Here is a 22,907-nt window from a genome sequence, read left to right on the forward strand (position 1 = left end):
GTGAATGTGTATATTAGAGCTCTACTTGTAATATTACTTTTAAAATTCATTCTTTGTCCAAAATTTTTGAAAACTATTTTATTAAACTTCTAAAATCTCATCTTATTTATGATATTAATTTCATGATTTATGGATTAGTACTTTAATTATTAAAACTCTTTCTTTTAATACTCTTTTAATCACACTTTTATTAATTATCAAATGTCTACATTACCCTTGCATGCAAACACCACATACATTGCTTCCAAGGACAAGCTAGACATTTCCAACCCCACTACCACTTTCTAGTCAAAAGATGAGTCAAGAAACACAAGCTTGCAACACTTGTCACATTACTATACACTTAACAAAACCCTCCTCTCTCTCTTTTCTCTCATTTCACTCCCTCACTTCCCTCCCTCTCTTTCATTCAGCCGAATACTCCCTCCCCACTATTTCCATCATTTCTTCCATTTTCCTTGAGATTTTAAGCTTGGAAAGGAGAGTTCTTCACAATTCAAGCTTGATACTTCCAACTCTAGGTGAGATCTTACTTGCATGTGACATTTGGAACCGGAATGGGGCTTTGGTTTTTATGGACTTAGAGCCACCATTTCAGAGGTTCCTAGATGATGAGCTTGATGTGATTTTGGTAGAGGTTATACCTCCATTTGGCCAAGATACACTTGCTTCATCACCCTCGGCAATGACCCTTAAGGGAGCCGAGGGGAGTGATTGTTTTGAAGGCTTGAGATTCGTAATGTGTGATCTTTTGTATATGTTTTAAGTGATTTTGATCCTTTGTTATATGTTTTATTAAGTTTAAGAGCTTGCATGTTATGCTTTGTACAAAAATTGAGTGAAACTAGTGATTTTATGACATGACATTCGAATGGATAGTTTATGTGATGATTTGGGGTTTGTAACTTGGATTTTGGTTAATGCATGCCATGATTCTTGTGAGATATGGTTAGTTCTGAATATATATGATAGTTTAAAGTGAGGAATGATAGTTATTTGTGAGGATTACCATGTGCTATATTCGAATTTATGCATATATATGCCCCTGAAATTTCTGCCCTGTTTTACCTCTATAAATGCCTCGGTTTTGTGTTTTTAAATGGTTAAATGTTGAGATATCTTGCCTTGGGTGACTAGTCAGTAGGTATATGTACATGGTAGAGTAGGATTTGTGGCTTGGTTTGTTGGTTCATGGAGTTTTGGAGGGTGTTAAGGTGGAAGGAGTCACACACACACCATGGCAGATTTTTACACCTTAGAAAACTAGTGAAATGGAGGTGTCATGCTTAGGCCCTCATAGGCCCAAGTATCCTGGAGGTAGGACTTGATGTATACAAGTCTCCAGTAGATTTAGAAGTCATAAAAACCATCATTTACATAGATGCACACACACATTTCAGGGTACACCCCAGAACAGGGCACATTTGGGTCAATTGCACTTTTGTATGTTAAACACCTTGTCAATGAGGAGGCCCTCATGGGGCCTTGATTTAGATGAACTTAGGGAAGTATTAGGAATCTATTTGAGTCATTGGATTGGTGTATTGAGTGAGTTTAGTGAGTGACAAGTGAGTAAGTTCATGGCAGTCCCCACAGCAGGGCAGGGTGCCCTGTGTCAACTTTGCATAGAGGCCCAAGGAGGCCTGAGCAAGGCATTAGTGTCATTCCAAGTGCACAACTTAGATTTAAGTCTTAAGTACCCAGTAGAGTCACAATTTCACCAAGGCACATAGTGTAAACACTTGTTTTTGCCAAAACCCCCAAGAGGTGCCAAACTGCCAAGGCAGAATGGTCACTTTAGGTACACTAGTTTTTAAGGACCCATATAGGCAATGCCTTTGAGTCACACCACTTCATAACATTAGTTTAATATTGTGTCAACCTTTAGAAATTGGTTTGGAGTCAATACCCTTAGTGGAGATGCCTTATTTCCACTTAAGAACACAAGTGTCACACATGTAGTCACATTCTAGTACCAACTTAGGATGCATTGCATTTTAGTGTGTCATCAGTGAGGCCTTGACCTCATATTGATTCCATGAGTTAGTTTTAAGTCATATTAGAAAGTGCAAGTTAGTTTAAGTCAATTCACTTAGTGTAGATGCATTCTTTTACCAAGGCACCCAAGTGTTGCCAAGGTAAGCATACTAATAAGTCACTTAGGTTGCACTTCACATGTAAGTCTTGGGAGGTGAGGCACAAGTGTGCCTTACTATTAATTTGTTAATTTGAGGTCAGTAGAGTATAGTTAGGAGGTATTGGTCTTAGACCTTATGTGCTACTTGATTAAATGCTTAAGTGACTTAGGTGTAGTTAGAGATTCCTAAGTAATAATAGTTAAATGATAAAGTGCCATGCTTTACTTGTTATGTGCATTACTTGATGATCATGTTACTTGTTCTGATTAATTTTAAGTGTATACTTTATATATATGTATATATTTATTTATATATATATATTTATACGCGAAGGGGTAGTTAGTGACGAGGATACTATTAATTATAGGTGCAAGTAGGAGGCCAGGCAAGGAACCTCTAGAAGCATCTATTCAGGAGTCTAGTAAGCTTTATCCAGGCAAGTGAAACTCTTCCTTTATACTTTATTTACAATTGTATACCCTGTGAACATTGAATTACTGTTTATTTAGGACTGAATTACCTTATCACCCCTTGTGATCATGACTTTGGATTCCAATAATACCCTTAACACTTGAATTACCCTTTTCATGTAATATCACCTTACAACCACATGATTATACTCCAATAGTCCCTTGATGAATAATGAGAACTTGATACCCCACATTAAACTGAATTATCTCATTTGGAACCCTGATCTTAATAACATCCTTACTTTTGAAAGATCACTTGTATTTTGAAAACACCCTTGCGTATAACTTGTCTTTGATCAAGACCCCTTTTTGAAAATGATTTGATTTGAAATGACCTTAAAGGAATTGGATAATAATTTTATAAGACTGAGGCGCCATTCTATTATTGCAGCATCTGTAGCGGGGAGCCTGATGTCTGTTTATGGCCAATGTGTGCCGAGGATCCTCCCTGGTTGAATCACTTTATGTGGTTCGGAGCTTGGTGTGGGCTGATCACCCCTCAATGCTCGTAGCGCTGTGTGTTTCCAATTCCAATAAATTTATCCCACATTGCACCTTTACTTGTGTTTATACCTTGTGATATCTATTGTTGCTTTTGCACTTGATTATATTGCATATTGTGAACTGTTTTATTTACTGCTTTCACTTGCTGAGCTTTGTGCTCATATATATTGTTGTTGTTATAACCCTTCAGTGAAACCCGAGAATGGCCCGATTCAAGCAGACCGCTCGTAAGACCACCTCAGGCAACGGGATTGCTTTCCGCCGTATGATGGGACAGGTTGGGAACTCGTAGTTCCCTAGTTAATTTCTTTTAAGTTTTTGGGATTTAAAAACTGTAGTATGACTTAGACTTAATTTGGATTTCTATTTGGGATTGTAATAACTTTAGATGTTGTTCATACTCATTCTTGGTGATCCGGGGATTGTGGATTTAGATTTTAGTTCTAATATTTCATAACTCTATAATTCTAGTTTATTTATCGTTTATACATGCTTTAGTCGGTTATTAAGTTGGGTCCGTCACAAATGAAACTACAAATTCATTCCAATTTCAAACAACCGAAAATGAAGCTACAAGTTGTTTTCAACTTCAAACGTGTCTGGAATGAAGCTACAAGTTGTTTCCAACTTCAATCTAGTCAATAATGAAGCTACAAGTTGTTTCCGGACTCAAACGAGCCAAGAATGAAACTAAAAATTCATTCCAATTTCAAACAACCGAAAATGAAGCTACAAGTTGTTTTCAACTTCAAACGTGTCTGGAATGAAGCTACAAGTTGTTTCCAACTTCAATGTAGTCAATAATGAAGCTACAAGTTGTTTTCGGGCTCAAACGAGCCAAGAATGAAACTTCAAGTTGATTCCAATTTCAAACAACAGAAAATGAAGCTACAAGTTGTTTTAAAATTCAAACGAGTCTGGAATGAAGCTACAAGTTGTTTCCAACTTCAATCTAGTCAATAATGAAGCTACAAGTTGTTTCCGGGCTCAAACGAGCCAAGAATGAAACTACAAGTTGATTCCAATTTCAAACAACCAAAAATGAAGCTACAAGTTGTTTTAAAATTCAAACGAGTCTGGAATGAAGCTACAAGTTGTTTCCAACTTCAATGTAGTCAATAATGAAGCTACAAGTTGTTTCCGGGCTCAAACGAGCCAAGAATGAAACTTCAAGTTGATTCCAATTTCAAACAACCGAAAATGAAGCTACAAGTTGTTTTCAACTTCAAACGGGTCTGAAATGAAGCTACAAGTTGTTTCCAACTTCAATGTAGTCAATAATGAAGCTACAAGTTGTTTCTGGGCTCAAACGAGTCAAGAATGAAACTACAAGTTGATTACAATTTCATACAACCGAAAATGAAGCTACAAGTTCATTTCAACTTCAAACGATTCTGGAATGAAGCTACAAGTTGTTTTCAACTTCAAACGGGTCTGGAATGAAGCTACAAGTTGTTTCCAACTTCAATGTAGTCAATAATGAAGCTACAAGTTGTTTCCGGCCTCAAACGAGCCAAGAATGAAACTACAAGTTGATTCCAATTTCAAACAACCGAAAATGAATCTACAAGTTGTTTTCAACTTCATACGGGTCTGGAATGAAGCTACAAGTTGTTTCCAACTTCAATCTAAGTTGTTTCCGGGCTCAAACGAGCCAAGAATGAAACTACAAGTTGATTCCAATTTCAAACAACCGAAAATGAAGCTACAAGTTTTTTTCAACTTCAAACTTGTAAGTCTAAATATAAAGACAACCCTATCTGTTACATAGGGATGATAACTCAACAATAGAACAGGACAAGTAAATAACACTACGCCTGCACCGGAATCGGAAGATACGAAGACAAAGGTTGAAGAAGCCATCTACAGTCTTGAAGGAATAAGTTCACTGGAAGAAGTTCATTAATATGTTCATGCCTCGGTGAAGAATAAAGATTGAAGTATTCAAGATTGTGGAAGCAATGAAGATGTTGTCCAAGTATTCGAAAGATTTCAGTGCAACCCCTGAAGCAAGATATTTCTATATATCTTGGTTGGTTATTTATAATCAACAAACTGAAGCATAAACTAACCCGGAACAGACTGATCAATGTTTGTTGACAAAGACGGTACAATGTTTAACTTAAGTGTTTGTCGCTTGTGAACCAGACCAGTGCACTAAGCGTCAGCACGTACGGAGTTTTGCAAAGTATTTATCGATCGAAGAATTGATCCAGTTATATCAAGTCATTTGTTCCACAGCTAAGCCAAGCCAAACATCAGCTATGCCAAAGTCTCTGCTCAAATCCATATGTCAAGCTTCCACACAAAGCCATCTCAGGAAGTGACCTATCTTTTATATGTGTGCACTTATATATTTGTATATGTACAAATATATTTATATATATGTATATATGTATATTTAATTAAATATAATATATATAATATATATGTATATATGTTTTTTTTATAAACATATGTATATGTATATTTATATGTATGTATATTTAAAGAAATATATATGTATATAGTATATGTATTTATATTTTACATAAGCAATTATATAATTAAGTGTATATATACATATTATATTATGTGCATAAATATATTTATATTTAGAGAGAGCTATATATATCTTTATATATATATATATATTTACACATAGTTATATGTATATTATATATATTTAAATATATGAGAATATATTTAAATATATGTGTATATATATATTACTATATGTTTATATAAATATTATATATATGTATATATTTATATATACTTTTCTTTATATATATTTATGTTTATATTTATATTTATAAATAACTATATATATCTCTATATATATTTATATATATTTACATTTGTATTTACATATATTTATATATTATATATATTTAAATATATGAAAATATATTTAAATATATGTACATATATTATTATATGTTCATATAAATAAAATATATATGTGTGTATATATTTATATATACTTTTATTTATTAATATAATAACAACATAATATATTATATTATATATATTATGCATGTGATGATGTCAGGTGTCTAGGGCACCTCAGGGTTTGCATGTGCATGTGATGTTAGGGTTTCACTGTGAACACAAGGAACACCTTGTTATGGCGCAAGTTACATGTTAGGTGAAACAGACTAAGGCAGGATTCATACTGTACACAGAGAAGACACCATGGCGCCAGTTGATGATATTTCTCTAAGGCAATAGCATTACTGTGGAGTACAGGGAGGGTTACAAGCGCAAGTCTAGAATAAACTCACTGTGAGCACATCAACGTTAAAGCGCCACTCAGACTTATTGCATGCTAACTGTGTGGAGCGCGAGTTAGTTATTCCCATAACTAACCTTGCGCCTCCTGCTGCATGTATACTAAAAGATTAAGTCTGCGCAAGGACTTATGTGTCTTATCCATTATGGCGCCTTGAAGAGTTGGTAATACACGTGAAAGAAACTCACAATGAATACTGTATTCTAGCGCAATTTCACCTCTCTTATAATCACATGGGCGCATCTTCCTTTACTTGGCGCAAGTTCAGTGGATGAAGGTGGCGCAAGTTTGGCTTTATGAAGTTAACTATCGTTAGTTAGTGAGAAGTCTATAAATACTTGAGATGTGAGTTCATTATTCAAAAACACTCTCCACCACCTTTATGGTGGAATGGCTTTGTGCCTTGCACACTACTACACACAAATAACCTCTAGCTTAGTTTTGTATTATATATATATTTAGAAGCTAGGGTTTGTGAGTGTAAGTAGTAGTAGCCATTGTAGCCAACCTTCGGGTTTGGATTTATAGCACCGTTCGAGGTATTTATCAATATACAGATATACCTTGGAAAATATTGTGTGTTGGTTTAATATTTTTATATCCTCAGAAACCGACCTAATAAATATCCGGAACACGAAACCCATTACAGGACTGCAATTTGTTTATCCGCAAGATTCGAAAGAATTTTAAATTGTAGTGAGTATCGTATTCAACCCCCCTTCTACGATACTTTGGACCTAACAATTGGTATCAGAGCCAGGCTGATTGATATATAAATCAGGATCCTTATCGTACGGAAAATCAAGAACCTAGCTTTTGATATTTGATTAGGGGAAATGTTCTTCCGGTTTGTGTTGCTGAATTTGTCCGTAGGCCTAAGCAAGGAATATCCGTCGGATACTGAACTTTGGACTGGGACTTATAAATTTATACTTTAAATTTTAATAAGTTTATTTTATAAATTTGACTTAATTTATTTTAAACTTATTAATTGAGTTTATTATGAATTAATTAAATTTATCTTATAAACTTAATTAAATTTACTTTATAAACTTTACTAAATTCAATTATTAAATTTGTTTAAATTTATTTTAGACTTGTAAAGTTTACTCTTAGACTTACCAAGCTTATCATAAATTTTTATAAATTTATTATTTAAATTTGTATAGTTTATGATATAAATTTAAGTTAAAATCTAGAATATAATTTTAAAAGGATTTTATTGATTATGGATATAAGTTCAAGTTCAAGGGTTCAATTTAGTTTGTTCTCGAAGCTATGATTTAATTGGAGACGAGACACTTGAATATTTTCAAAAATTAAATTTATTTAATAAATTTTAATATATTTACTAAATGAATTTGAAATAAATTTGTTCTAAACATATTCAGTTTATTATGAATTTATTTGAATTTATTTTTTTAATATAATTAAATTTACTTTATAAATTTAACTAAGTTTATTTTATACTTTATTTCCTTTCATCTTTTAAAACTTTTTTTTTAAATTTATTTTCTTTATAATTTAAACTTAGTTTAAATAATCAAGTGTCCCGTAACCTTTTTAATTATCTACTACAAGACAAATCAGATTGACATTTAGTTGAGACAGATCAGGCTGACAGATTACAAGACAAACACCGGCCTTTCAAAAACCAGATTCTCAGAACCGGTAATGGAAGTACATTGATGACCCAATCCAATTGATTTCTCAAAGGATTATTAGAAGCAGTTTTTCTATGTTCAACAAAGCTAATTGTGATTCGAAGAAGATTCTATTGAAGACTAATTTGGTACTACTAAAAGTGGATTGTGAAGAAGGTACTTCAGGCCTTGATCTGAGTAATTACTCCGACTTGATTATCAGATCACCAGATCAGGATGGGAATTTGCTACATCTACAATGAAGCATCTTTCCAGGGCTCGGAATGTCAACTTTGAATGGCACCACTAGTAGTAGGAAAAAGAGAAGTTTTTGCAGAAGAATCTTCAAGGGATTTCAATCTAACTCAGTGATTCAGGGATATACAATTACTCAGTGAATTGTACCGATGCTAAATCTATTTGGAATCAGCTGAACCAAAGATAGAGAACTGTGGAGGTTTAAGGATATAATTAGCAAGTTACTATCGCACCAAATCAGTTTCGTGCATTTATGTCAGAACCTTAGGATTGAACAGAAGAGTTTGTAACTGCTGAATTTGAGGAAGCTCAAGTCGATGAAAGTTAACACTTTTGAAGAATGTGAGGCGAAACTTCAAGGATTAGCATAACACTGTCTGAGAGGTTTGGTCATGTCAGATTCAGATGGAATCCATTGGTTTCAAGTGAAGACTCTTCGGGGTTCAGTTCGACAGGTTGTTTCAAAACTGAGTTGGTCAGTACACACAATATTGATTGGTATCTTTAGCAAAGAAGGGTTGCTATATATATTTGAAGCCTCGACAAATGATGTGCTAGAAATAATCGCAAGCGCACGATCACCGTTTTAGTATATTTAGATTCGTCCACAGAGATTAAAATTATTCTCGCAATCCTTTAATAATTAACCTAGGCGAATTAGAACAATTGATTTGTGAAAAGTTTTAATATGACTAAAAAAAAAGGAAAATTGATTACTAACTTAAAATCACCAATTAAACCAAAAACTATTTAACTAAACTTAAGCAAAGTTTCGCCTAATTACTTAATCAATTTAAACTACTTTAATAATCTAATTTACTTGATTAAAAACTAGCCATAACTAGCAATGTCAACGAGCAGACTCCACTACTCAGTTTTAACAAAATATACAAATTAAACTAGAAAGCTGGCCACTAAAGCAAGCAAACAAATCGGACTAAACAATATAAAAAACTAACAGAATGAACTCAAAACCCTGAAACCACAACAAAGCAACAATGCAGCACACTCAGGCCAGGACTTGATTTACAAACCCACGCAGCAATTTAAACATGATTCGACTCAGTAAAACAAAACTTAAAACTAAACCAAGACTCGGCGACATACATAACTCAGCTACACAGCAACAAAACTACTCCAAAATCAAACCAAAATTCGACTACAGGAAGCAATACAACACTCGACAGACTCGGATAAAACAGAGCTCAACTCGGCAGAAAACAACGACATGAAATTCAGAACTGTTAAAAGCGAAACACAGAAACGGAACTCAGTACAGGACTCGAACTAAACACAAGAAATCGAATGACTCGGAAGCAGGGGAAAACACACGCTGCGACTCGGACAAAACCCGAACTCAGATTACTGACTCGACAAAACAACTCAGTGAAGATTGAAGCAAAAACTCAGTGAAACAAAACCCAAGAATTGAACTAACATTAACCCAACTACACAAACTTATAACAGACTCAAACACCAGAACTCGACTAATCTACTCGAAGACTCAGTGACTCGATGGTCAACCCAACAAGAATTAAACTACACTAGGGCCGAGGGTTTGCGACTCAGACAGAACTCGGTGGTGACTCAGTGAATACAGAACTTAAAACTCGGTGGAATACGGCAAGCAGAAACATAAAAACAGAGGAGATGCTTTTGTTTCTAAACTAAAAGCAGGGGAGTTTTGTTTTTAGAAAGAAAACAGAGCATGAGTTTGTTTTTGGTTTAAAATCGAGAGAATGCTTTTCACATTCAAATTTAAAGTCACACCCCCACACAAATCATCTTTTGTGCTAGAGCTTTAACCTACTTCTTAAAAATTAAAACTAAAAATTAAGAGATCTACACTAATCACAAGTTCAAGGATTCTTCATTTCCCAAAAACTTAAAAGCATGTGGTGGTACTTAGAAGAATCATACTACTTGGAGAAAATTAAAAAGACAATACAAGATTAAACTAAAAGAGATTTGCATAGAAATTAAAAAGTGTATACAAGCTTGGAAAGGAAATTGGGGCTAGCAAAATGTAAATCTATCTAAGATACTAACTATAGAAATGACTAGGTAGAAAAGGTGGGTAGGTGGCTAGGGTTGCTAGGTTGGTAGGTTGGTAGGTTGGTGATTACAAGTAAAGAGAAGGGGGTATTTATAACTAAAGAATTAGGGTTTAGGGGTAGGGTGGCTCAATCTTGACCATCCATGTGCCTTGTGTGTTGGGAAGATTGTGGCCCTCCATGTGTCCCTTAGTTGCCAACTCTCTTTTTTTCTTCTTTTCTTTTCCCTTTTCTTCTTTTTCTTGCATTTTCTCTTCTTTCTTTATTTATCTACAATTTCCTGAAATAAAATAAATAAGCGATTAATACTACGAAAATAAACAAAAAATAGGCACTTAAATATGCAAAAATATGGACTAATCAAACTTCCCCATACCTATCTTTTGCTCGTCCTCGAGTAAAAATCAAAAGAAAAGAAAATAAACTAAGAAAACTAGATGCGATTCCTAGGCTCCTTTTCGTAGGCGTGACGGGTGATTTTAGGTTCACCAACCCGTTAAACTCGTAGATGATCTCTACAAGAGGAGTTTTGTCTCCTAAGGGTTTACAGAAGATATACCCATAAAATCTTCGAGACATTCTAGCAAGTGTCTACTCGACTCTACTCTAATTTCGTTGGTGTTAACAAAAAGCGTTTTTAAGGAAAATACGACTTAAAGACTCATCTACTAATAATCAAGATACAGTTGTTTCTAATTCACTTGCATCGACACAAAGATTTACTAGAAATCCAAGGAGTGTAAGCAATTTAAGGCCTTTGATGGATCCTAATTGTCTAAGAACATTTTCTCTTTTTCAACCAATTTTGAACTGACCCAATCTCTATCGAAACAAATATCTAGCCAAACTTCACAAACTTTTATTCTTCTTCTTCTTCTTTTTTTTTTCTTTTTTTGCATTGACTTTATTTTGTCCGTTTTCTTAGGCAAACAATGTTACCCATGTAGCGAGCTTTGGGTCAGTGACTCCCAAACCAAATGGTCTTAGGGCACTAGGTTTTGAAATCCCCCTACGGACTTAATTGCTCGAGTAACAAAGGCCACAAAACGAGACTAGTCAATCTACTTTTGCCCATTTATCTAAAGATTTTATCTATAAAGAACAATGGGTATTGAAGTAGTTATTCCTTCTTTTTTTTTCTATCTCTTTTTTTTTTCTTTTTTTTTCTTTTTCTTTTTTTTTATTCGCAAAGGTTCGATTCGACATTGTTTCAACATGTGGGTTCTCTCTCAGGTATCGAATAATATCACTAGACAATCTCTCCATCAAAGGTCTTGTGCAAAGTGTGTGCCATCTTGGAATTTAGAGTACAAATCGGTCGATATAAGTTTCAAAAGACAACCTTACTCAACTAAGTTCAAATTATCTAAAAGACACTACATATATATAGTTTTCGAAAACATGCTAACACCATCTACTCCTAAAGTTCAAGTGAGGGAAAGACAACTTAGCTAAAACATCTCTATTTTTGGAATTTTTCTAATTTTTCATTTTTTAGGGATTTTCATTTTTTAAGAATTACACTAAAGCCCTCCCCATACCTAAATCATGCATTGTCCTCAATGTATGCAAAAGAAAGAATTGAAATGAGAGAGTAAAGAGGAAAAATACCTGAAATAAATATGAAGGGGAATTTTATTAACAAACGAAACACTAACACGACCCACACACTCACACATTTCCTTCCCCATATCTGAACTTCACGAGGGAAGGTTCGAAGGAGGAACCACTTCAGCCGATTCCGGAAGGAAATATGGGAGGAAGCTTCGAGAAAGAGTCAAAATGTGTACGAAAATTTTTAGGCACAAAGACTTTCTCTAGCATGTGACAATCGTTCATCCCTATAGGACAAGTGTCACTAATGTTCTTCCTAAACCAACTTAATGCTTCTTTATTATCAAGCAAATTAGAGATTATGCAATTTTGGTCATAGGATAAATCACTAGGAACGATGTAAGAAACGACGTCATCCTTCCCTAAGGTGCTATGTGAATGAGGGAACAATGAGTCACCTGTTGGTGTTTCACCAACATGACTCGCAAAATCGGGACTAGGGTTCACACTAACAATCTCGGGTGGATTTTCCCATTTTGAACAAATGTCGTTCAATTCTCCTAACAACTCCTCCGAGGTCAACTCTTTCAAAGACTCGTGATATTCCCTATTGTTCTCGTTGTTGACTTTGAAATCCTCGTTGAGAAGAGACTCAATCTCACTATCATCAAAACTAGACCATGTGACAAACTTGTTGACCACATTAACCCCTATCGATTGTTCATAAAGCTCGTTGGGTTCTTTTCCTACATTGAAAATGTTTAAGTCAATGGTCATGTTTCCAAAAGTGAGCTTCATTGAACCATTCCTACAATTGATTAAGGCATTGGATGTAGCAAGAAAAGGTCGTCCTAAAATGATAGGAATTTGGTTCTTCGGATTCGAGACGGGTTGAGTCTCGAGAACAACAAAGTCAACGGGAAAGATAAAATCACCGATTTTGATTAACACATCCTCAATAATCCCCTTTGGCATTTTAACAGAACGATCGGCAAGTTGAAGGGTCATATTGGTGGTCTTGAGATCCCCTAATCCTAGGGCTTGATAGACTGAGAAAGGAAGAAGATTCACACTCGCTCCTAAATCAAGTAAAGCTTTATCCACAAATTTATCGCCTATGACACAAGAAATTGTAGGACAACCGGGGTCCTTATATTTCACGGGGATTTGATTCGAGAGAATCGAGCTAACTTGAGAGGTCAAAAAGGCTTTCATTGGAACATGAGTGGTTTTCTTATGGGTACACAAATCTTTTAGACACTTGGCATAAGAAGGAACTTGTTGAATGGCATCTAAAAGAGGAATGTTTATCTTGACTTGTTTAAAAACCTCTAGAATTTGTTCCATTTGGGCCGATTGTTTAGGGTGAATGAGTCTTTGTGGGTAAGGAACCCTTGGCTTGTAAACTTCTTCTTTGGGCTTTTGAGAAATGGGCCCAGGACTAGGTTCACTCATAAACTCACGGACTCTAGAACATTCGGGCTTATCATAAATAGTGCTAGACAAAGAAGGGTTTTGTTTAGGAATCGACTCCTCATTTTTATTAACGTGCTCACCAACCTTGTTATCCACTAGATTTCCCGACCTTAGAGAGATAATCGCATTAACATTCTCGGGAGGTCTTTGATTGAGAGGAAACTTAGGATTGACCTCGGGTTGACTTGGCAACTTGTTCTTTTCTCGCTCACACAACGCGCTAGCTAATTGACTCAATTGGGCCTCTAACTTAGACACGGCTTGCACATTAGAATGCAAAGTTTGCCTATCTTGGGTTAGGGTTGTCATGAAGGTTTGTTGTGATTGGGTCAAGTTAGTTTGCGATTTCACTAAGGCTTCCAAACTCTTTTCTAAAGAATTAAGACGTCTATCCGAATCATTAAAACCGGGAGGATTCAAAGGTGCTGGAATTGGGTTAGAAAATGAATTCGGATTTTGGGTTGAGCAAGAGTTTGGGTTGGGCCTTTGTTGAAAATTTTGTTGAGGAGTTTGAAAGGAAGTTGGCCCTTGATTCATTTGAAAATTGGGTTGAGGAATTTGACAATTTTGACCTTGGGTCCATGAAAAATTTGGGTGATTTCTCCAACCCGGATTGTAAGTAGGTGCAAACGCATCATTCCTAGAATTTTGGAACATCGCATTTACTTGTTCAAGTTCGTGCGAAGGTTGGATTCCAGGATTTTGAAAATTGTAACAAGGGTGCGTCGACATTTGTGGGGGAGGTTTACTAGTTTCTAAAGCTTCAAGTCTCCTAGTTAGGGTGGCTAATTTGGCATCGGTTGCCACATTGTTTCCTATCGAATGCAAACCCCTAGCACTAGACGACTGAATTGACTTCTTGGGCTCCCTAGTTGACTCCCACATCATAGTCTTTTCCGCTAAATCCTCGAAAAATTCCCACCCTTGATCCTCATCTTTTTCCATGAATTTACCTTGGCACATAGACTCTAATAACGCGGTGGTTTGACTATCTAAGGCCTCGTAAACTATCTTGCAAAGTCTCCATTTTTCTATTCCGTGGTGGGGGCATTGTGAGAGAAGATTTTTGAAACGGTCAAAGAAAATCCAAAAAGACTCATTTTCCTTTTGATGAAATTGATTTATTTCATTTGTAATTCGAGTAGTCTTATGATTTGGAAAATACTTTTTAAGAAATACCACAACGAACCCCTCCCACGTGGAAATAGAATTAACGGGAAGACTATATAACCATTTTTTCGCATTCTCCTTAAGCGCAAAATTAATGAGCCTAAGTCTAATCGAATCTTCCGTTAATTGGTGGAGCTTTTGGAGGGAACAAACTTCCTCGAACTCTTGGATAAAAAGATAAGGATCCTCACCTTCACTCCCGGTAAATTTAGGTAACATGCTAATGTGGTGAGCTTTGATTTCAAAATTATTACCATTATCGGGAGGAAGGGTGATGCACGAAGGTTGACTTGAACGAGACGGGTAACAACGGTCTTTAAGAGACATGGCCATGTTTACTATCGGTTCTGGAACTTCTAGGGTTTCGGAATCCGAAGGGGACGAGGGAATCTCGATTATAGGCCTTACTAATCTAGATGACTCGCTTCTAACCCAAGTAGTTCGCATAAACGATAAACATGTAGCAAATAAGTGCAAAAATTAAAACAAACAAAAGAAAGGGTGTAAAAGCGAAAGAAAAACTTAATTCTAGGGTTCCCTAATAAAAATGAACTAGACCTTGCTCCTAACTTTAAGGACCACCAAAAACTCGATAAATCAGAAATTATTCGGACCGGTCTGGCCAGTTTGGAGCAGGCATTGCCAAGAGGCCAATCTCCGCGCTTAGACACCAAACCTTAATCGGCCAGGTAAGCTTTCGCTTGCCTTAGACACCGAAAAGTCGGAATAATTAAAGATTACCTCGTTCTTTAGGTACCTTCCTAATTGAGCGCGAAACCTAGGGGCTAACGTCTAATTCAATTTTATTAAAGGCTAGGTAAATGCAAAATGAAGAATTAAGTCGTTGTGGGCCAAGGAAAGAGTGATGAAATCTCTCCCCTTATCTTGTGATAGGGTTTTGCCCTTAAGATTTATTTAAAATGATGCTCCACACAACGAGATAATAAAAGCTATAAACAATTATGGATGCTCTAAACTACGTGTTTTAATCTAGAGAAAAGAAAGAAATTAACGCACCTTAGGGCCCTCCAGCGATCACCACAATTAAAGGTACGAAAATTTTAAAAACAAAAATTAAAATCTAAATGATGTGCCCTAAGTGTAAAAAATGCATGATGCAACACATATTTAATTCTAACTACTATTTTTGGATTTTAAATTTTTAATTTTGTTTGTGTGTTTTTTTTTTCAATTTTCAGATTTGTTTGTGATTTTCTAAATAAAAATGAAAAATAAGAGTGGAGAGATACGGGATACCAAAGCAAGCTTCCAAATCCGAGCAAAATTTGTCCACTTTACTCCATGATTCCCGAATATTCCTCCTCGAAATAAAGAACAAAAAATAGTGAGAAAACAAGCTAATCCGAAAGATTAAAAATAAAGGAGCGAAAAATTAATTTTAATCCCCGGCAGCGGCGCCAAAAACTTGATGTGCTAGAAATAATCGCAAGCGCACGATCACCGTTTTAGTATATTTAGATTCGTCCACAGAGATTAAAATTATTCTCGCAATCCTTTAATAATTAACCTAGGCGAATTAGAACAATTGATTTGTGAAAAGTTTTAATATGACTAAAAAAAAAGGAAAATTGATTACTAACTTAAAATCACCAATTAAACCAAAAACTATTTAACTAAACTTAAGCAAAGTTTCGCCTAATTACTTAATCAATTTAAACTACTTTAATAATCTAATTTACTTGATTAAAAACTAGCCATAACTAGCAATGTCAACGAGCAGACTCCACTACTCAGTTTTAACAAAATATACAAATTAAACTAGAAAGCTGGCCACTAAAGCAAGCAAACAAATCGGACTAAACAATATAAAAAACTAACAGAATGAACTCAAAACCCTGAAACCACAACAAAGCAACAATGCAGCACACTCAGGCCAGGACTTGATTTACAAACCCACGCAGCAATTTAAACATGATTCGACTCAGTAAAACAAAACTTAAAACTAAACCAAGACTCGGCGACATACATAACTCAGCTACACAGCAACAAAACTACTCCAAAATCAAACCAAAATTCGACTACAGGAAGCAATACAACACTCGACAGACTCGGATAAAACAGAGCTCAACTCGGCAGAAAACAACGACATGAAATTCAGAACTGTTAAAAGCGAAACACAGAAACGGAACTCAGTACAGGACTCGAACTAAACACAAGAAATCGAATGACTCGGAAGCAGGGGAAAACACACGCTGCGACTCGGACAAAACCCGAACTCAGATTACTGACTCGACAAAACAACTCAGTGAAGATTGAAGCAAAAACTCAGTGAAACAAAACCCAAGAATTGAACTAACATTAACCCAACTACACAAACTTATAACAGACTCAAACACCAGAACTCGACTAATCTACTCGAAGACTCAGTGACTCGATGGTCAACCCAACAAGAATTAAACTACACTAGGGCCGAGGGTTTGCGACTCAGACAGAACTCGGTGGTGACTCAGTGAATACAGAACTTAAAACTCGGTGGAATACGGCAAGCAGAAACATAAAAACAGAGGAGATGCTTTTGTTTCTAAACTAAAAGCAGGGGAGTTTTGTTTTTAGAAAGAAAACAGAGCATGAGTTTGTTTTTGGTTTAAAATCGAGAGAATGCTTTTCACATTCAAATTTAAAGTCACACCCCCACACAAATCATCTTTTGTGCTAGAGCTTTAACCTACTTCTTAAAAATTAAAACTAAAAATTAAGAGATCTACACTAATCACAAGTTCAAGGATTCTTCATTTCCCAAAAACTTAAAAGCATGTGGTGGTACTTAGAAGAATCATACTACTTGGAGAAAATTAAAAAGACAATACAAGATTAAACTAAAAGAGATTTGCATAGAAATTAAAAAGTGTATACAAGCTTGGAAAGGAAATTGGGGCTAGCAAAATGTAAATCTATCTAAGATACTAACTATAGAAATGACTAGGTAGAAAAGGTGGGTAGGTGGCTAGGGTTGCTAGGTTGGTAGGTTGGTAGGTTGGTGATTACAAGTAAAGAGAAGGGGGTATTTATAACTAAAGAATTAGGGTTTAGGGGTAGGGTGGCTCAATCTTGACCATCCATGTGCCTTGTGTGTTGGGAAGATTGTGGCCCTCCATGTGTCCCTTAGTTGCCAACTCTCTTTTTTTCTTCTTTTCTTTTCCCTTTTCTTCTTTTTCTTGCATTTTCTCTTCTTTCTTTATTTATCTACAATTTCCTGAAATAAAATAAATAAGCGATTAATACTACGAAAATAAACAAAAAATAGGCACTTAAATATGCAAAAATATGGACTAATCAACAAACAAGGATGACAGGGCTTGTCTGAAATTCAAGTGGATGTTTTGAAAGAAACATCACAACAAGTTCTTATGCTATTTTAGGAAAGGTGTGAGATGGATCAATTGCTGATGAGAAGGATGATTATGGTTATCTGGCTATCCAAGCATTCTCTAAAGATGATTCACTTTGCACATCTCAGGTATGAATTATTTCTAACTTTGCAATATTTATTTCATTATATTCAAAGCATGTTATATATCTCTGAGTAGAATTGTTTAACACACAAGCACAAGCATGATAGCATCACAATAGATAATGTTAAACTAGTATGCTAGATGACTATTCTGGTAACTAGGATTGATGATAATCTTGTGCATGTGTCTTTAGCAGATTCTTAACATGTGTATGAATATTTAGGATTTGATTATTTGCAATGGTGAGATTAGAAGCTTTCCTTTGGAACATGACTCTTAGTTTTAGGGGTTATGATCCTAGCATATATAACTTTGTTAAAACACTTAGTTTCAGATTCCTTAGTACAGTTAGATTTGCTTATTTATCTGAATTGTTTGTTAAGGAATGTATTTCTTCTATGATGCAATGTCTGCCTTATGTCAGTAGAACTTTTAGAACTTCATGTTAGTTTCAAAACTGACTTAGGTAATAGAGATAGTATAATGCCATATAACAACAGATTGGAATCAGATCTTTATGCTCTTAGAAGATTATGGAATATATGTAATTCTACTTGCCTTATGTCTTGCTCTTGTCTTATCTTTGATTGTTTGCCATGTGTATTCAACATCATGTCTGCTTATTTTCATGTCATGAATGCATGTTTTAGTACTTGCATTGATTCTAGAAAAGCATGTTTGAGAATCACATTAGGGCAATATCTAGATAAGAATTAGCATGTTAAGGTTGCTTCTGTTGTTACCACTGTTAAAGAAAAATCTCTAATCCATCCGGACCCAGTTATGATTGGGGACCATAGAACTCTTTCCATTTGTGATTGCAGGTTACATATGTTCGATATGATTTTTGGTGCACTCTGTTTGCTGAGTAGCTGAAATCATATATTCACCAAAAGTACCCTGTTAGCAAATGTGATCATGTGAGCAGTTCCGTCAATAATCTTTGAAAGATGACAACAAAGATTCTCTTGTGGGACATGCCTGTTTTCCTGGAATGTCATCATGGAAGCATATCTTTCTTGGAAGAGTCAAAGCACACAAATTCCTAGTATCAGACTGTTCTCTAACAAATGACAGTATGTCAGTTCATGGAATAGTGTTTTATCTCAAATCAGGAAGGATGTGAATTTCGGTCGTAGCTAATATGGAAATTCAACTGAAGATGGAGTGAGCTGTTTTGATAGTGAAGCCTCATCAGATGAGTATTAGCTATGGCACTTGAAGCTCTCAAACTTGTATGTCAAAACAAGGAGCTCTTTTTATTAGTAAGAAGAGATTTGGTGAGAGGACTACCTCATCTGGAATTCATTATGGATGAAGATTATGAAGTGTGTCAATAAGGAAGTCGAAGGAACATCGCACAGAAGCAAAGATATGATCAACATTACTGAGCCGCTTCAGATGATACGTATGAATTTCTACGGATCAGCTAATGTCATGTCTGCAAACAAAGCCAGATATCTTTTTGAGATGATCATTGACTACTCTAGATTCTTTCGTGTTGTTCGTATGTGTTCGAAGGACAAGACGTCACAAATGAAGGTTGATCAAGATGAACCCTGATCATTGATAAATCTAGAAAGACACCATTCTTGTTAGTGGCCAATTAGAAGCAAACACTATCCTTTGGTATGTGTTTGGAGGAAAATGCATCTTTGAAAGTCTTGCATCTAAAGCTCAAAGAATATTTTCCTCGGCTACTCAATGGAGTCTACAGTCTACAGGGTGATTATGATTATTCAACAGAAGGTGATTGTAAGTCTGGACAGGACATTGAACGACACTTTGCTCCAAGCTGTTAAAGGTGATATTAGTGGCATAATAATAATTCAGATCCAAGCAGAATCTCTTTGCAAGGATAAGGATTATTAAAGAAATCCCAGCAACAGCTTAGGGGGAGCATTTGGTGGATCCACTAGTCAAACTCAACACCACATTGAAGATGAACAGGACATATGAAGAACGTATCTGCTTAGACAAAGGGTTTGAAGTCAATATCATTCTCGAGTTCTAGTTCTTATATGTGCCTAATGGTGAAGTGAAGACTGGGAGAGCTATTGTGAAAGGATGTTATTTCTTTGGGTTTCAATCTGAAGTGAAACTTGAGGAATATTCAGAAGCTCTTAAAGGGATCCAGATTGAGTGATTGCACAACATGATGATCTCAATCAGTTTGAAAGCAGATTGTGTGGATTCTGATACCCTGACCTAAAGACAATTCAGTACCTAGTACTTGTCGGGTATTCAGATTCCAACTGGATGTTTTTGGCTCTGTTACGAGGGACAAGCCAATTTGGTTGCTTAGGGTTATTACAAAGGAGAAGGTTATGAAGATTATGGAAACAGAATCTTCAAGTTCAGGACTCTACATCTTAGGGACTCAACGACCTTCATGATTGAACTAAAGCACCATTAATGAGACTCGGGTTCAGGATATTACAATGAGCTAGAAGATGAAGATTCATACAATCTCAAGGACTTTGCAAATGCAGGTCCAACGGAATTTGTATTCTCTTTCTTCACCATCTCTCTATGAGTGGGTATCCAACACCTGATGATCGTCACAGACATGGTATGACTTTTGACTAGCATATTATCTTAATATCTGTTTGCTAGAGTCATATTTGGTATCCAAATTATTACCTCTCATGATACAAGGCACACACAATACAAATATATGTGCTGTGATACCATGATTATATTATATGTGGACTAACGTCACTTGTGCAAGATAAATGCTAAGTGAATGCAGATTAGTGATATGATGAGTTTGTTGGAAAGTTGCAATTCCTTATGGCCTACTAGTTAGCCTAAAGAATGATGGCAATAAAAGGAAGTCAAGGATCTTTTGAATATGCGCATTTTGGAAGATTCTAGACCTGCCAAGACTTATGCCAACAACCACTGGACTTGATCAGTACAAGAAAGATACATCAACTGAAATATCAAGTCTCAGAGGTATTCAACTTATCACTTTACTTAACTGCAAGTAGATCACATACTATATTTTACATAAGGTATTACTTCATTCATGAGCATGTCTATCGTATTTCTTGAATGAATTCATGAGTATTAAATTGTCTATACATAGGACTTGTGAATTTATTTAAAATCCAATACCTCATGCTTTTTGCTATTCTATGTGATTGCCATGTTTATTGCTTTGCATGCTTAGATGGTGATTATATGTTTTAGCATGAGTGTTTGTTATCTCAATTATTTAAATTGTGTTGCATGACAATTAAGTGACTTATTTGTTCATGATTTAAATGATTAGGGATGACATGAAGCATGACTTAATTATGTTATTTTTCTTGATATATACCTCTTCAACAATTGGTATCTAGTAGAGAACTTTGTCATAATCTAGTCGTGATATATCTGTATTTGTGAACATACTTAGGATTATTTTCTAGGTTGAATTCATTTTTATAGGTATAAAATCTGAAGCATGACTTATTTGTTTCTAGACTTGTGACTTGTATCAGTAATTGGTATGTGGTTAGAATCTAGTTAGAATTTAGTCATGATATACTAGTATTTGTGGAGTTACTTAGATTCTCTCTAGGCTGAATCCATTTATATTAGTTTGTATATATGAAGCATAACTATTTGTGTTGGATATATGATGATTTGTTAATTGATATTTTATTTCATGTCTAACTGCATATAGTTGTGATACTTTTAGTGTTAGTGATATTTTTGCATGCTTATATGTAGATCACTAATATTAACTGTTAATATTTTTCTGCGAGGAGTTGTGTGAGTTCACTTATGTTTAATGATTATCTATATAAGACTCGTGAACTTTTCTTCAACTTTCCCTCGGGCTTGCGAATATCTTTGTATGATTGTCATGATTTTAGTTGTTATATGCTGATCTGATAATTATATGATATTGCATAGGTAATTATTATTTTATCTTAGTTAAATTGTGATCCATGACAATTATATGCCTATTTGTTTCATGATTGACTTTGATAGAATAATAGAAGCATGATTAATTCATTTTTGAAATATTTAATTGGTATCTATTTTTGATGCTTTATTGATGTTTTATTTGTGAATTGGTTGTGATGTATCGGCACTGGTGAAATATTGTTGCATATTTCTTAAAACTACTGGTGCTAATATATTTTAGATGTTTAATATTCTGAGTACAAGGGAGACAACATAATCTTCATTCTGTCTCATATTTATGTTCTGGAGTGGTGAGTTTCTTTAAAGAAATTTCCTTATCAATTGATTTTAACAATTGGTATCCACTGCTCTATTTCATAAATACTACTTAGAATAGTTTGCATCTATACATGTAGCGTCATAAGACGAGATATTGATTATCTTGTATTTGTGTACTTGGTGATCTTTGTCACTTGCAGCGTCTGTTTTGACGATGTGCTAGTATGAGGCCTTTTCACTAATTAGTGTGGCGAGTGCTTTATACACTGTAGCGCATAAATTTTCTTGTTTCCTTTTTAAAATTGTAGTGAGAAACAGGAGTCTGTGTCTTTTTCAAAGACAAGTTCATTTAAACCTTTTATACATAGATTCAGACTCTTGTACTCAAACCAGTTTTTAATGGAAAACTTTGATTCTTTCATCGGTTGTGATTGTCATTCTTTATGAAAATCATTTTTACAATCACAACTGATTCATTTTTCCTCAAAAGATTAAATGCAATTGCTCTCATTCAAAATCATAGATTTTCTAAAAAATGCATTTATATCTCCTTCTGTTCTTCGGAACTTAATCAGCCTCTTGGCTTTCCTAGATAGTCATAAGGTTGAAAACCAACAATCTTTATCCCAGACTATAAAACCAAATTCAGAACACATCCCAACTTTTCCCTTGGAGTAATAAAGAACTTATTAGACTAGAGGTCAATGAGGAAGA

General features: G+C 35.0%; 1 long non-coding RNA gene across 1 annotated transcript; it reads right to left on the bottom strand.

The window, feature by feature from the left end:
* Positions 1–10,409: 10,409 nt before the first annotated feature.
* LOC135151173 (uncharacterized) lies at positions 10,410–15,985 on the bottom strand. The gene is made up of 2 exons (XR_010289732.1): positions 15,799–15,985; positions 10,410–10,621 (listed from the first exon to the last, which is right to left on the bottom strand). It is a non-coding gene; the product is annotated as an uncharacterized LOC135151173 (long non-coding RNA).
* Between the last annotated feature and the right edge of the window lie 6,922 nt (positions 15,986–22,907).

The sequence above is a fragment of the Daucus carota genome, chromosome 3, assembly GCF_001625215.2.
Source record: "Daucus carota subsp. sativus chromosome 3, DH1 v3.0, whole genome shotgun sequence".
Classification (NCBI taxonomy): domain Eukaryota; kingdom Viridiplantae; phylum Streptophyta; class Magnoliopsida; order Apiales; family Apiaceae; genus Daucus; species Daucus carota.